The sequence below is a fragment of the Mustelus asterias genome, chromosome 22 (genome assembly GCF_964213995.1).
Source record: "Mustelus asterias chromosome 22, sMusAst1.hap1.1, whole genome shotgun sequence".
NCBI lineage: Eukaryota > Metazoa > Chordata > Chondrichthyes > Carcharhiniformes > Triakidae > Mustelus > Mustelus asterias.
The window spans coordinates 22,014,853-22,028,741 of record NC_135822.1 but is presented as its reverse complement, the minus strand read 5'-3'; the positions used below and the strand labels follow the sequence as shown (position 1 = coordinate 22,028,741).

The 13,889-nt window shown below is 46.2% G+C and overlaps 1 protein-coding gene across 1 annotated transcript in view; it reads left to right on the top strand.

Annotated features, from left to right (window-relative positions):
- The window catches only part of LOC144509919 (arf-GAP with coiled-coil, ANK repeat and PH domain-containing protein 3-like), a 361,954-nt gene that overhangs the window by 44,974 nt on the left and 303,091 nt on the right, over positions 1–13,889 (top strand). The window lies entirely within an intron of this gene.

The following is a 13,889-nucleotide window of genomic DNA, read 5'->3' as shown; positions in this document are numbered from 1 at the left end:
ACCCAAGTCTAGTCGAGTTGATGGGAATTTATGGAGGATGTTGGTGGTGGAGAGATGGATTGATTCAAGCAGGAAATTCCAGAGAGCTTTGGGCCCAGAGCAGTTAAAGACACATCACGAATAGTGAAGAGAGTGGAGGGAGAACAAGGGGCCAGAATTGGAGGAAGAAGAGTGTTTGCAGGGGAGAGGCATTGTAGAGTTGGCAGCAGTTATGGAGAGGCAAGGCAGCAAAGGGAATGACAATTTACAATGAGGTGTTGAGGAAACACGTGATGAGTGGTTGTAGGGGAGTCAGATAGAATGCTTATTAATGCTTTCTGGTGAATCTTTCTTGGGAGGGGAACGCAGATCATTAACCATGATTCTAACTCTTGCCTTATCTTACTCTCTCCTGTTTCCAGTCTGATTTGACATTTTTAAATGATCAAAACCTAAATTGTGTAAAGGAGCATTATTCACCAACAACTGCATAGAGGGGCAGATAGGCTTGTCTTGGGTCTTGGACACTGCTGGGCTTGTTCTGTACTTCCAACATTTTTTGTTTTACGTTCTGCGTTCCCAAGTTTCTCTTCACTCTCTCATTAACATATTTTGACAGCCATAGAATCCCTCTAGGGCAGAAAGAGGCCATCCAGCCCATCGAGTCTGTACTGACTCTCCAAAAGAGCATTCCACCCACGCACTCCCTTCCACCCGACCCCCGTAACACTGTGCATTTACCATAGCTAATCTAGCTAAACAACACATCTTTGGAGTGTGGGAGGAAACCGGAACACCCGGAGAAAACCCACACAGACACGGGGAGAACATGCAAACTCCACACAGTCTCCCGAGGCCGGAATCGAACCCCAGTCCCTGGCGCTGTGAGACAGCAGTGCTAATCACTATGCCACCCACACTTTTGTTCTTTCATGCCCTTGACTTGTTTTCATGAGATGATCTCCATCCATAACCTCTCCATCGCCTCAAGACAAAAGCACATATTTGAGCCAATGGTTCATTCTGTCTTCCTTCTCCTGTCTTTTGCATCGTTCCATTCCCTTCAAGGGTTCATTATTTCTCTAGTTTCCAGTTTTGACAACTGAAACATTGTCCCTTAAGCTTTTTTTTCAAGTTTTTATTTATTAGTCACTAGTAAGGCTTACATTAACACTGCAATGAAGTTATTGTGAAATTTCCCTAGTTGCCAGTCAGCCACCTGTTCGGGTCAATGCACCTAACCAGCACGTCTTTCAGACTGTGGGAGGAAACTGGAGCACCCGGAGGAATCCCACGCAGACACTGGGAGAACGTGCAAACTCCACACAGTCACCCAAGCCGGGAATCGAACTCAGGTCCCTGGCGCTGTGAAGAAGCAGTGCTAACCACTGTGCCACCGTGCCACTGCTTAAGGTGCTAGCAGATCCTTTCTTGATTCATTCACGGGATGTGGGCATCGCTAATTGCTCTTGATCTGAGTGGCTTGCTCGGCCATTCCAGAGTCAACCATGTTTTTGCTTATCTCAAGTCACATGTAGGTCAGACCAGGCAGATTTCCTCCCCTAACGGACATGAGATTTTAAAACAATGGTTTCATGGTCATCACTAGACGTCTAATTCCATAATTTTACTGGATTCAAATTTCACCATCTGCTGTGGTGGGACTCGAACCCTAACCCCCAGAACTGGGTCTCTGGATTACGAGTCCAGTGCCAATGCTGCTATGCCACTTATACTGTACTTTGTACAAGATCAGGCAGAAATAAAAACAGCTCAATGAAGCAAGAAAAGAAAGACTTATAATTTGAAATGTAGACATTTTTGACAGCCTGTTAAATGTAATGAGTATTTAGCCCGATTAAGATAATAAGAGGAAAAAGAATAGATTTGCATCTGCATAATGCCTTATGGTGCCCCCAGGTTATCACCCAGTGCATCATAACCAATGGATTATAAAAGAAGAAACCTTATTTAGGCCAATTATGAGTAATTGGGTTCTTTATGAGCAGAGATGGAAGAAAGCTTGGAATGGTCACAGTCCAAAATTAAAAAAAACAAGAAGTGCAGGAGGTGCAGAACAGGTTCTTCAGGAGCAATGGGGGCATTGGGGGCAGCTCGATGGCACAGTGGTTAGCAATGCTGCCTCACAACGCCAGGGACCCAGGATTCGATTTCTGGCTTGGGTCACTGTCTGTGTGGAGTTTGCACGTTCTCTCCATGTCTGCGTGGGTTTCCTCCCACAGTCCAAAGATGTGGGGGTTGGGTGGATTGGCCATGTTAAATTGCCCCTAAGTGCCAGGTGGACTAGCTAGGGTAAATGCATGGGATTATGGGGATAGGGCCTGGGTGGGATTGTGGTCGGTGCAGGCTCGATGGGCCGAATGGCCTCCTTCTGCACTGTAGGATTCTATGATCTGTGACAATTTCCCAACTTTGGCAAACACTCTCAGCAGGGTGGGCGTACACTAGGAAAGATTTTCCAACCATGTTAAATGACTGGTTGGAAAAGGCGCACACATTGGTGTCCAAATTTCCGATCGTGCTTTCTGAAAGGCAAGAGTTCCCGCGGAGATGAGGAAGTCAGGATATTACCCCTGGTATCTGGACTTGTACCTGAGCACCCCGTCCTCAGACCCCCTGATCGCAACACCAATTTGTCACATTGAGCTCCACTCACTTTCCACTTGTTTCTCCTAATCTGACACACATTCTTTGTTTTGTCCATGTCTGACTCACACCTCTCTCTTTCCAATGTTTCTGCCTTTCAGTTGCCAGTGTTTCTAACCTCTGTTTAGGATTATTTATGCTTAGTTTATGGCGGGTATGCTTTTCAATAAGCGTCTTTGGCGTGAAAATAGTCAGTAATTTGGAACTGCTCACAACCTGTTTTGCGTCCCTCCCTCCATTCTTCTCATGGGCCTGTCCCAACATGTTCCTACCAGTCACTTAAAAGGGGCTTCTTCATCTTGACTGAGCCAGTATTGATGACAAGACCAGTAATGAATGAAAATAAATGTACAGTCTCTGTCTAACGCAGAAAAACAGCCCGAGGCATTTCACAGAAAGAAAATGAGTACATGCTCAACCCAAGGTGATATAAGGAGGGTTGGTCAAAAACTTGGTCAGAGTGAACTTTAAGAAGAGTCTTAAAGGAGCAGGAGGAAGCAAAGAGGCAGATGATTTTAGGGAGGGCATTTCAGAAGTTGATGCCTCGGAGGTTGAGGGTACAGCCACTAGTGGTGGGGTGAAGGGGGTGGGGGTTGTACACAAGTCCAAAAAACAAAGGAAAGGAGCCTCCTCCCACTTCCTTCACAAGTCAAAGGGACGTGTCAGCGGACTTTCCAGGGTATCTTGGACATTCTACTGATTGCAATCAGGATAGAAGTCAGGGGAAGGTGGACGGACACAGGAGCAGGCAGCCCCTCGTCAAATATATGGATGACCCTGTTATTGGGATTTGTGGCAAAGTTGCTATCTATTGATCCCATTCCACTGCTCTTCCATTTTCTTGGCCCTTAGGGATGCCAGGAGTACCAACCTGCCAAAAAGATGGAAGTGGGCACTTTTTATTAGTGTCATAAGTAGGCTTGCATTAACACTGTAATGAAGTTACTGTGAAAATCCCCTAGTCGCCTCACTCTGGCGCCTGTTCGGGTACACTGAGGGAGAATTTAGCATGGCTAACACACCTAACCAGCACGCCTTTCGGACCATGGGAGGAAACCGGAGCACCCAGAGGAAACCCACTCAGACACGGGGAGAAAGTGCAGACTCCAGACAGGCGGTGACCCAAGATGGGAATCGAACCCGGGCCCCTGGCACTATGAGGCAGCAATGCTAACCACTGTGCCACCATGCACTGTTTTTTTAATGATATTTGCCTCATATTTACCATTGCAGAGAAAGGAAACCAGTGATATGGTGGAAATGAAACGGGGACGGAATTTAAAAAAGAGAAAAATAAGGAAAGCACATGACACAGTCAATTGAAGAGAGAAAACATGTATAGAGACATGGTTCAATCCAGCCAAATGATGAAAGCATGACCTGCGTGGACTGGCCAGCAATTAAAAATAAACATAAAATAAAAAGATAATCTTATTTAAACAAGTAAATTGCAATAGTAAAGAAAAAGGGCATACTGTTCTCTGAGAAGAATTCTCCAGGGAAGGCAGAGAGAAAAGCATTAGTGGAATGTTCATTGGGTCGCAGTTTGTTGTAATGTTGGCTGATGACAGAGCATTGGAATTCCATGTCCCACATTTTCCCTCTCATTTTACCCCCATCTCTACCCCACCAGATTCTCTGAAGGGTGTGACCGAGGATGAGTTTTGGCAGGACTCTCGCCTCTGAGTCATGAGGGTGTGGGTTCAAGTCCCATTCCAGAAGCTTAAGCACAAAAATCCAGCTGCCACTCCAGTGTAATATTGAGGAAGTGCTGCACTGTTGGAGGTGTCATCTTTCAGATGAGATGTTAAACCGGTGATGGGCAACCTGGGCTAGTGAGTGGGCTGCATGAGTGGCCTCCTTCATCTCAGTGGACGGCAAGGTTGGCAAGATTGAAATCGGGTTTGTTCACTAATCATGAGCCTTGAATAAGATTAAATACATTTAATACACGCCGAACATTTCATAATGAGTTATAGAAAATGCTTAATCATTTACATATTAATAGAGCTATCATCAATTTCAAATGGTAAAAACAAAAGAAATATTTACACTTTGGACACAGAGGGAGCGCACGGCTCTCACAGTCAGTGTTGTGACCAATCAGCACGCACCTCACTTCACTTGCTTTACATGCAAATCACTTCAGTCACACCGACAAAAACTACGCGGACAGCAATCAGTGGAATGTGGCAACCCTGCACATCGGCAACGATCAACACAATGTCTCGTGGGCTACACTCAACCCAGTTGGGCCACATGTGGCCCCCAGGCCTCAGGTTGCCCACCACTGCGCTAAACTCAGATTCCATCTGCCTCCTCAGTTGCATGTAAAAGACCCCATGGCACTATCTGAAGAATGGGGGAGTTCATCCCTGGTGCCCTGGCCAAGATTCATTGACATCACCAAAATATAGATTCTCTGCTCGTGATCACATTGCTGTTTGTGGGACGTGCTGTGTACAAATTGGTACAATTCAGTACAACATTGACCACACATCCAAAGTACTTCATTGCCGTACAATGCTTTGGAACATCCTGAGGCCTTAACTGGTGCTGTAGAAATGCAGGTCTTTATTTCTCACTCAGTTCGACATTGCGTGATGGATTTACTAACTGAGCTTTCAGGGCCACCCTCCCACTTCATAATTAAATGCCAAAGTGTTTTCAGTAAGCAGCATAAGAGGCCAATGCTATGAGTTTTGTGTGAATCCTATTCCTTTATTTAGAGAGTGGAAATGGGGATGAGGAATAGTACGAAACTGAGAATTTTCCTACTGGTGATGTTTTTATACCCACGTTAAAGGAATGCCAGTGAAAGACCGAGGCAGAGATTCCACAACCGGCAGCCTGTTAACAGACACACTGTCATCCCTGAGTTAGCCCCTGTTAATGAGGAGTGTCACAAGCAGACTACATACAGACCAAATTATTGTTACATTGGGCCAGACACACTTCCAAAACATGAACCCTTCCTTCTCCCCGCCTCCTTCAGGTTTGGCTCCAGTTGCTGGAATGAGACGAGGCTGCTCTTGCCAAGCTGACTGGAAAGCTTTGGGTATCGCTGCACTTCAAACAGATCGCCCTCCTGCTCTTGTTCCTGCTTCAGTTACGATTCTGTTCTTCTCAAAGCTTCTCTGCCCCAGGCCAAATCAAAGTTTAAAATATTCGCCCATCTGCTAGTTGCCGAAGGTTGTCTGCCTAAGATAAAGCTGAAACTCCTCTCTCTCTCTCTCGATAATGATTGTATTTTTGGTATCAGAGACAGTGGCAGAAATCTAAACCTACCATCAGCTTCCACACAGTGCTCATCTGACGAGATTTTCTTCTGGTTAATTGCCATCTTTGTGCTGTAATGATCAGAGCTAACCTGAGGCGTCAGTGGTCTGATGGTGCGGTATGTTAACATATGGGTTTATGTCTCTCAAACCCTGGCTGACTCTCCTTGCAGGAAAAAATACCTTTCTCATTGCTATTAGCAGTGGGGAGACTGTGACAAAAAACAAAGAACATTGAAAAGTACAGCACAGGAACAGGTCCTTCAGCCCTCCAAGCCTGCGCTGATCATGATGCCCAAAATAAATTAAATTCCTCCGTATGCACTTATGGAAGTGCATACATTCCATTCCCATCCTATTCATGTCTTCCTCTAGTTGCCCCTTAAATGCTGCTATCGGTACCTGTTCCCACCACCTCCCCGGGCAGTGCGTTCCAGATATTCACTGCCCTCTGTGTAAAACAAACTTGCCTCGCGCATCTCCTCTAAACTCTTCCTCATGCACCTTAAATCTATGTCCTCTAGTACTTGACTTTTCTAACCTAGGAAAGAGTATCTGACAGATTCTAGTTAAATTGGGGATGGAAAACAATCTCAATTTAAACTGTTGTCAGATTGTAGAAAATGCAGAGTTGTTGTCATTTTATTCCTGTGCTGCCTCTCATGGTTCCCGGCAGGGCGATGCACCAGCTTCAATGTTACCATCGTTACCCAGGGGTAAGTACACTGGCTTCACAGTGACCGACATGTGGCCCGAAACCATCCTGTTCTTGTGCCTTCTGTACAATTTGAGTTGCATCTGGAAAAGGTCAAATTAATTTAAGGCAAATGATCGTATTTTTAATCCTGCTTGGACCTTGGGCACAGTTTGTAAAGAGCTTAAATGGCAAATGTGACGTCATGGGTTACATGGCTCCAAATCTGATTGCTGGCTTTATGTGTCAGGCACTATAATGAGAATGATGAACCGTTTTGTAAAACTGCCTGTAAAACTCTGGTCGCTTCTTCCTCTGGACCATGTACCCTGCGGGACTGGAGTATTACATCCCAATAACAAAAATATTACTTATCAGTGCAGCATTGATTTTCTTTCAGACTAAAAGGAAGACTGTGAACACTAGAAATTGAAAACAGACAATTTGTTACATAACCGTCAGTTCAGGATTACTGTTTCAGGTGTAAACCTTTCATGATAACCTTTTTATTTCAAGTGCTGCTTCACCATCTGTTCCTTCTGCAGTCCCAGTCTTTTAGTTTAATAACCCTGCACAGAGGTAGGAGATTCTGGGGCAGCACGGTGGCACAATGCTGCCTCACAGCACCAGGGTCCCAGGTTCAATTCCAGCCTCGGGTCACTGTCTGTGTGGAGTTTGCAGTTTCTCCCTGTGTCTGTGTGGGTTTCCTCCGGGTGCTCCGGTTTCCTCCCACAGTCCAAAGATGTGCGGGTTAGGTTGATTGGCCATGCTAAAATTGTCCCTTAGTGTCAGGGGGATTAGCAGGGTAAATGTGCGGGGTTGTGGGAATAGGGCCTGGGTGGGATTGTGGTTGGTACGGACTTGATAGCCTTCCTTATATACTGGAGGGATTCATGATTCTATCTCCCCCTATCTTGACTGTCTCTCCATCTTTATCAACATTTATTGGTGGAGATCCATATAAAAATGAGCAATTTAAAATGATGAGGCTGAGAGGTCAGTGAGTCTGGGCTGGAGGACACTAATACATTGTGCTGTTAGTTCATCAAATTCAACATTGGGCTCCCTTCTCCAGAAATATAATTCCCCTCCCCCCCTCTCACTGGGATGATTTGAGTCTTTCTGTTCTGCTTGAAGAGTTGGCAACAAAAAAAATGAAATGCATTGAAAGAGCTTTATGTTTTGCTCTCTGAATCACGCGGCTGTGTTTTTGTGACACTGTTTGGGTTTTTTCAAAGCGAGCACCGTGTTTCACCTAACTCGCTTGAGGCGAGCTTATCCCTCGTCCTGAACTGTTTGCTGCAAACCCTGCGGTCACTCCGACCTGAATTCAGACGAGGGGAATGCTGCGTGGAACCAGTCACATGATGCTGGGGCGCCATCTGTCCTCTAACCTCTGCATTCTTTCGGCCAGCTGGATTCAGCACTTTTCATTATCGAGGTGATCCCCGTTTCCACTGAGTCATGGAATGCCTTTCAACATGACTGCAACACCAACATCAGCTTGCAAACAGGGAAGCACGTGGAGAGCACTGATTCCTCGTGTAGAAGCTTGATGGTGGCCTTGATTTCCTCAGAGTTGGAAAGTTGCTCACGATTTATAACTGGAACTATATCAAGTAAAAGCTCCTATCCCCACCCCCCACCCTCCCCTCCCCCGCAGCAGAGAGGTAATGGCACTGGCCAATGTGGAATTGAGCCAACCTTTGGGCTCTTGGGTTCAATCCTGAGCCACTGCGCAGTTAGCTGGCCTCATTGAGATTCAATGTCCCAGGCTCTGGCTGTTCAGTGCTAGAATGTGCAAGCCACATCTCCTTCTGCACCAGATTCAGCTGAAAACCCAATGACGTTCCCATACAAAGGATGACTGCTTGAATGAGACCTGTGGGTGGCACAGTGGGTTAGCATTGCTGCCTCACAGCTCCAGGGACCCTGGTTCAATTCCCGGCTTGGGTCACTGCCTGTGTGGAGTTTGCACGTTCTCCCTGTATCTGCATGGGTTTCCTCCGGGTGCTCCAGTTTCCTCCAAAGGTGGATTGGCCATGCTAAATTGCCCCTTAGTGTAACGGGATGCGTAGGTTAGAGGGATTAGTGGGGTAAATATGTGGGATTACGGGGATAGGGCCTGGGTGGGATTGTTGTCAGTGCAGATTCGATGGGCCGAGTGGACTCCTTCTACTCTGTAGGGATTCTATAACTGTACCACACCTCGATGAGAGGAGGACAGTTTGGGGGGAGGGACACAGATACTTTTGGTCCCCTTGGGAGTGATGAAACTGTATTCCAGCTTTTGGGGTGATGCATTTCCCAGGTTTTAGCTAAGTGATGGAGGTTAGGAAGCAAAAGCTCAGTTCTGAATACCGACTACAGCAACCAGGCAGGGTGGTTCTCCCACTGTCTGATTACCTTTCGCACCAAGCAGATAGTTTAGGTCAGCGGCCATTGGCATTCCTTCCATCTGTGAAAGGTGATGCACACCCAGCAAACAATCCATTTTGGATGGGATGTGGCACTCCTTTGCCGATGGCTACGAAGGCCTATCCTCGAGGTAGGTGCTGCACATGAACTGCCAGGTATCACCATGTGTTATTGCTTTTGGCACTGGCATCTGTTGCCTAGCCACCCGTTACCGTGGTGCCTCGCATCAATGTCACTATTTTCCTCTGTCATCAGCTGGTGACTGCCAGGTGGGATAACTGAGGTTGAAGGCCCATGTGTCGCGCTTTGCAAGCATCCTGGAAGCGGAGCTTTGGCCATCCTACAGGCCGCCTGGTTCTGGCTATCTCACCAGACAGAGTGCCCTTAGGTATGCGACTGTCTTCCATTTTCTGGATGTGCCCAAGCCAACAATGCACCTTTATTTGATGAGTGCTAATAAATTTGGGAGCTCTGCCTATGAGAGCATTGCCACATTTATCCTGCCGGCATACACACATAATGCTGAATCCCCCACTATCGACATCCTGAGGGTTACTATTGACCAGAAACTGAACTGGACTCGCCATATAAATACAGTGGCTACCAGAGCAGGTCAAAGGCTAGGAATCCTGCAGGGAGTAACTTACCTTCTGACTCCCCAAAGTCTGTCCACCATCTACAAGGCACCCCTCAGGAGAGTGATGGAATATTCTCCACTTGCCTGGATGGGTGCAGCTCCAACAACACTCAAGGAGCTCAACACCATCCAGGACAAAGCAGCTGCTTGATTGCTACCCCTTGCATTCAGTCCCTCCACCACGGATGAACAGTGACAGCAGTGTGGACCATCTACACGATGCACTGCAGGAACTCACCAAGGTTCCTCAGGCAGCAACTTCCAAACCCACGACCACTACCATCTAGAAGGACAAGAGCAGCAGATACCTGGTAAAACCATCACCTCGAGGTTCCCCAAGTCATTCACCATCCTGACTTGGAAATATATCGCCTTTCCTTAACTGTGGCTGGGTCAAAATCCTGAAATTTCCTCCCTAACAGCACTGTGGTTGTACCTACACCTCAGGGATGGCTTGTGGCTCAAGGAGGCAGTGCACCTCCACATTCTCAAAGAAAAGTAAAAGTTTATTTATTAGTCACAAGTAGGCTTACATTAATACTGCAATGAAATTACTGTGAAAATCCCCTAGTTGCCACCTTCCAGTACCTGTTTGGGTACACTGAGGGAGAATTTAGCATGGTCAATGCACCTAACCAGCACATCTTTCGGACTGTGGGAGGAAACCAGAGCACCCGGAGGAAACCGACGCAGACACGGGGACAATGCGCAAACTCCACACAGACAGTGACCCAAGCCAGGAATCGAACCCGGGTCCCTGGCGCTGTGAGGCAGCGGTGCTAACCACTGTGCCACCGTGCCTCCCCAAATAGGGATGGGCAACGAATGGTGGCCTAGCCAGCAAAGCCCACATCCCATGAATGAATTTAAGGAAAAGATAGCGAAGATGGAAATAGTTGACCTGCTTTTCTTGATGTCCATGTTTCACAGCGATACAAAGTGCTGAGAACACAGGCCTGATAAACTATCAGCTTGGTCCAAATGGTTGGTTTGATATTATTCCATTCCATAGTTTGGGTCATAGGGTTAAGAGACTATTTTGTAAATATGCAGCACCTTAACACCTTGTCAACATCTCTTCACATAACTAATTACAGTGTCCATCCTATAGCGATTAATATTTCTAATGAGTCCTGGTTGAACCAGCTGTTGTATTGTTTTTTTCAGAACGCATTTTCTTATTTATACAAGGGTCAAGCTAACCTTCCAAAGCAGTGTGCACACCTTCACACAAGAATACCAGCAGGACTGTAGCTGTCTGCTGTAGCTTTAAAGGTGAACGGATCACGAGTTGGGCTGGGGCAGTGTGCTGTACCTTTAAATAACGACTGTGAGATTCGGCGAAATGAGATCTGCAAATCATTTCGTTTGTGCAGGGAATGGGTCACCATAATTTGCTTTGCTTTGGTCATGGAACAGTACAGAACACATGCTCACATTACCTGCAGGTTCATACATTGAGGGCTGTCTACTTTGCTACAGGTGGAAGTTCTTGACCTGTCAGTATTCCCAGAAATAGAATGAGAGGAATCCTACTCTTCATCCCAATAGGATCCCTACAGTGCAGAAGGAGGCCATTCGGCCCATCGAGTCGGCACCGACCACAATCCGACCCAGGCCCTACTCCTGTAACCCCCCTCATATTTAACCTGCTAATTCCCTTGACACTAAGGGGCAATTTAGTATGGCCAATCCACCTAACCCGCACATCTTTGGACTGTGGGAGGAAACCGGAGCACGCGGTGGAAACCCACGCAGACACAGGGAGAACATGCAAACTCCACACACAGTGAGGCCAGAATTGAACCCCGGGTATCTGGCACTGTGAGGCAGCAGTGCTAACCACTGTGCCACCGTGTCGCCCATGGAAATAACCAATCCTGGTCATTATTTAGAGACTCCCTCCCCCCACGGCCCGCTGGTATATGGCGTTTAAAGATAGATTGGAGCTTGACTCTAATACAAAAGCAAAATACTGCAGATTCTGGAAATCTGAAATAAAAACAGTAAGTGCTGGAAATATTCAGGGAGCATCTCAGAGAGAAACAGAATGAACAGCCTGATGAATGGTCACTGATCTGAAAGGTTAACTTGGGGCTAAAAGTTCACTGTCGAGTTGGGAGCGCAGAATCGGGAAAATTCCTAACCTTGCAAACCTGATTTGGGAGAAAGTGCCCCGAATGTTCTAACTCTTGTTCTGGAAGGGGCCAGTGGGTGAGTGGGTGTTAACGGTAATCTGCACACACACACACACACACACACACACACCCCCCCCCCCCCCCCCCCCCCCCGGACTTGTAAGGAAAAATAACAACCCTCACCCCTCCCCCACATACATTCCACATGCCCCATCCATCTCCCCACTCCTGCTCGCCACCCACCACCCTTTGCCCTTATACCCACCATGTCAACTCATCCAGTATCCACCATGGGCTGATCTCAGGAGCCAAGCTGAGATGAAATAGAATTATATTCCAACTGTATGTTGCAGACTTTTTTAAAGAAAAAAACTCATTCATAAAAACCCGTTCAATACATTTAAATTCCTTCAACCACTTAACCCCTTATAGAAGCAAACGTTTAATTCAAGTACTTAATCCCCCATGAAAACACACATTTGTATTCACAGCCCCACATCAAATACTTTATAACCACTTGGAGCTGTTAACCAAACTGTAAACTGACAGGCACCCCACTAAGATAATGTAAGGTTTTGGAATCAGTCATGCAGCTCTAATCCTATAATGAAGCTTAAATCTACCAACAGAGTGAAATTGCAAGAACTGATTTATTTAAACTGAAGACTTTAATTTAAAGGGCCAGCGATTCAATTCCTCAAAAACGTGACAGTTCTACCGAACATCTCCACTTTTTGTGCACATTCCTGTTACTCTTAACAACCCCAAAAGGCACCTTACCTTTCCCAAACCTGATTGAGATGTTCAGAATTATGAGGGACATTGATAGGGTAGATAAGAGAAACTTTTCCCCTTAGTAGAGGAGTCAAGGACCAGGGGGCATTGATTACGTTAAGGGGTAGGAGATTTCGAGGGGATTTGAGGAAAAGCCTTTTCACCCAGAGGGTGGTGAGAATCTGGAACTCACTGTCTGAAAGGGCGGTAGAAGCAGGAACCCTCACAACATTTAAGAAGCATTTAGATGAGCACTTGAAATGCCAAAGCATGCAAGGCTATGGACCATGTGCTGGAAAATGGGATTAGAACAGATCGGTGCTTGATGGCCGGTGCAGACACGATGGGCTGAAGGGCCTCTTTCTCTGCTGTAAAACTCTATGGTTATTACACTTTACCCCTCACAAAGGACAACCTACCTCACCCAATGGGGTACTTGGACCTCTGCAAATAGCTCCAGCCGCTTTAGACCATCTCCTCAAAGGTCTAAAGACCATGAGTCATGTTTTGGACATTCCACTAACAGAAATTGGATCTTTTCAATGTCTCCCTGAAACACAGATGTGAAAACTACAATCTGCAACCCCCACCAGTGAAAATAGGAGGGGGAAGGACTTCTGGATTTGGCATTCTGGCACGATTTTGGCCAAACCTGAAACCTTTTCCGTCTCTGTGAAAAATTCAGCTCTCTGTTCCTCTCTCCACAGTTGCTGCTGAGTAGTTTCAGTATTTTCTGTTTTTTTATGCATGTGCCAATGCGATTATCCTCCACCATTAATAATAACTATCGGAGGAGGACAAAAGGAGGGTGCATGACATACACAGAACTCTATCTACAACTACAAAAGGTCATGAATGTAGCCCAGTCCATCATGCAAACCAGCATCCCATCCATTGACTCTGTCTACACTTCCTGCTGCCTCGGCAAAGCAGCCAGCTTAATTAAGGACCCTGGAATTCTCTCTTCCACCTTCTTCCATTGGGAAAAAGATACAAAAGTCTGAGGTCACATACCAGCCGATTCAAGAACAGCTTCTTCCCTGCTGCCATCAGACTTTTGAATGGACCTACCTCGCATTAAGTTGATCTTTCTCTACACCCTAGCTATGACTGTAACACTATATTCTACATTCTCTCATTTCCTTCTCTATGAACAGAATGCTTTGTCTGTATAGCGTGCAAGAAACAATACTTTTCATTGTATACTAATACATGTGACAATGATAAATCAAATCAAATCTATCTCAGCATGAGTTAGCACCTCAGAGGGAAGGGAAGAGAATGAGAGAAACTAGTTAGCAAGG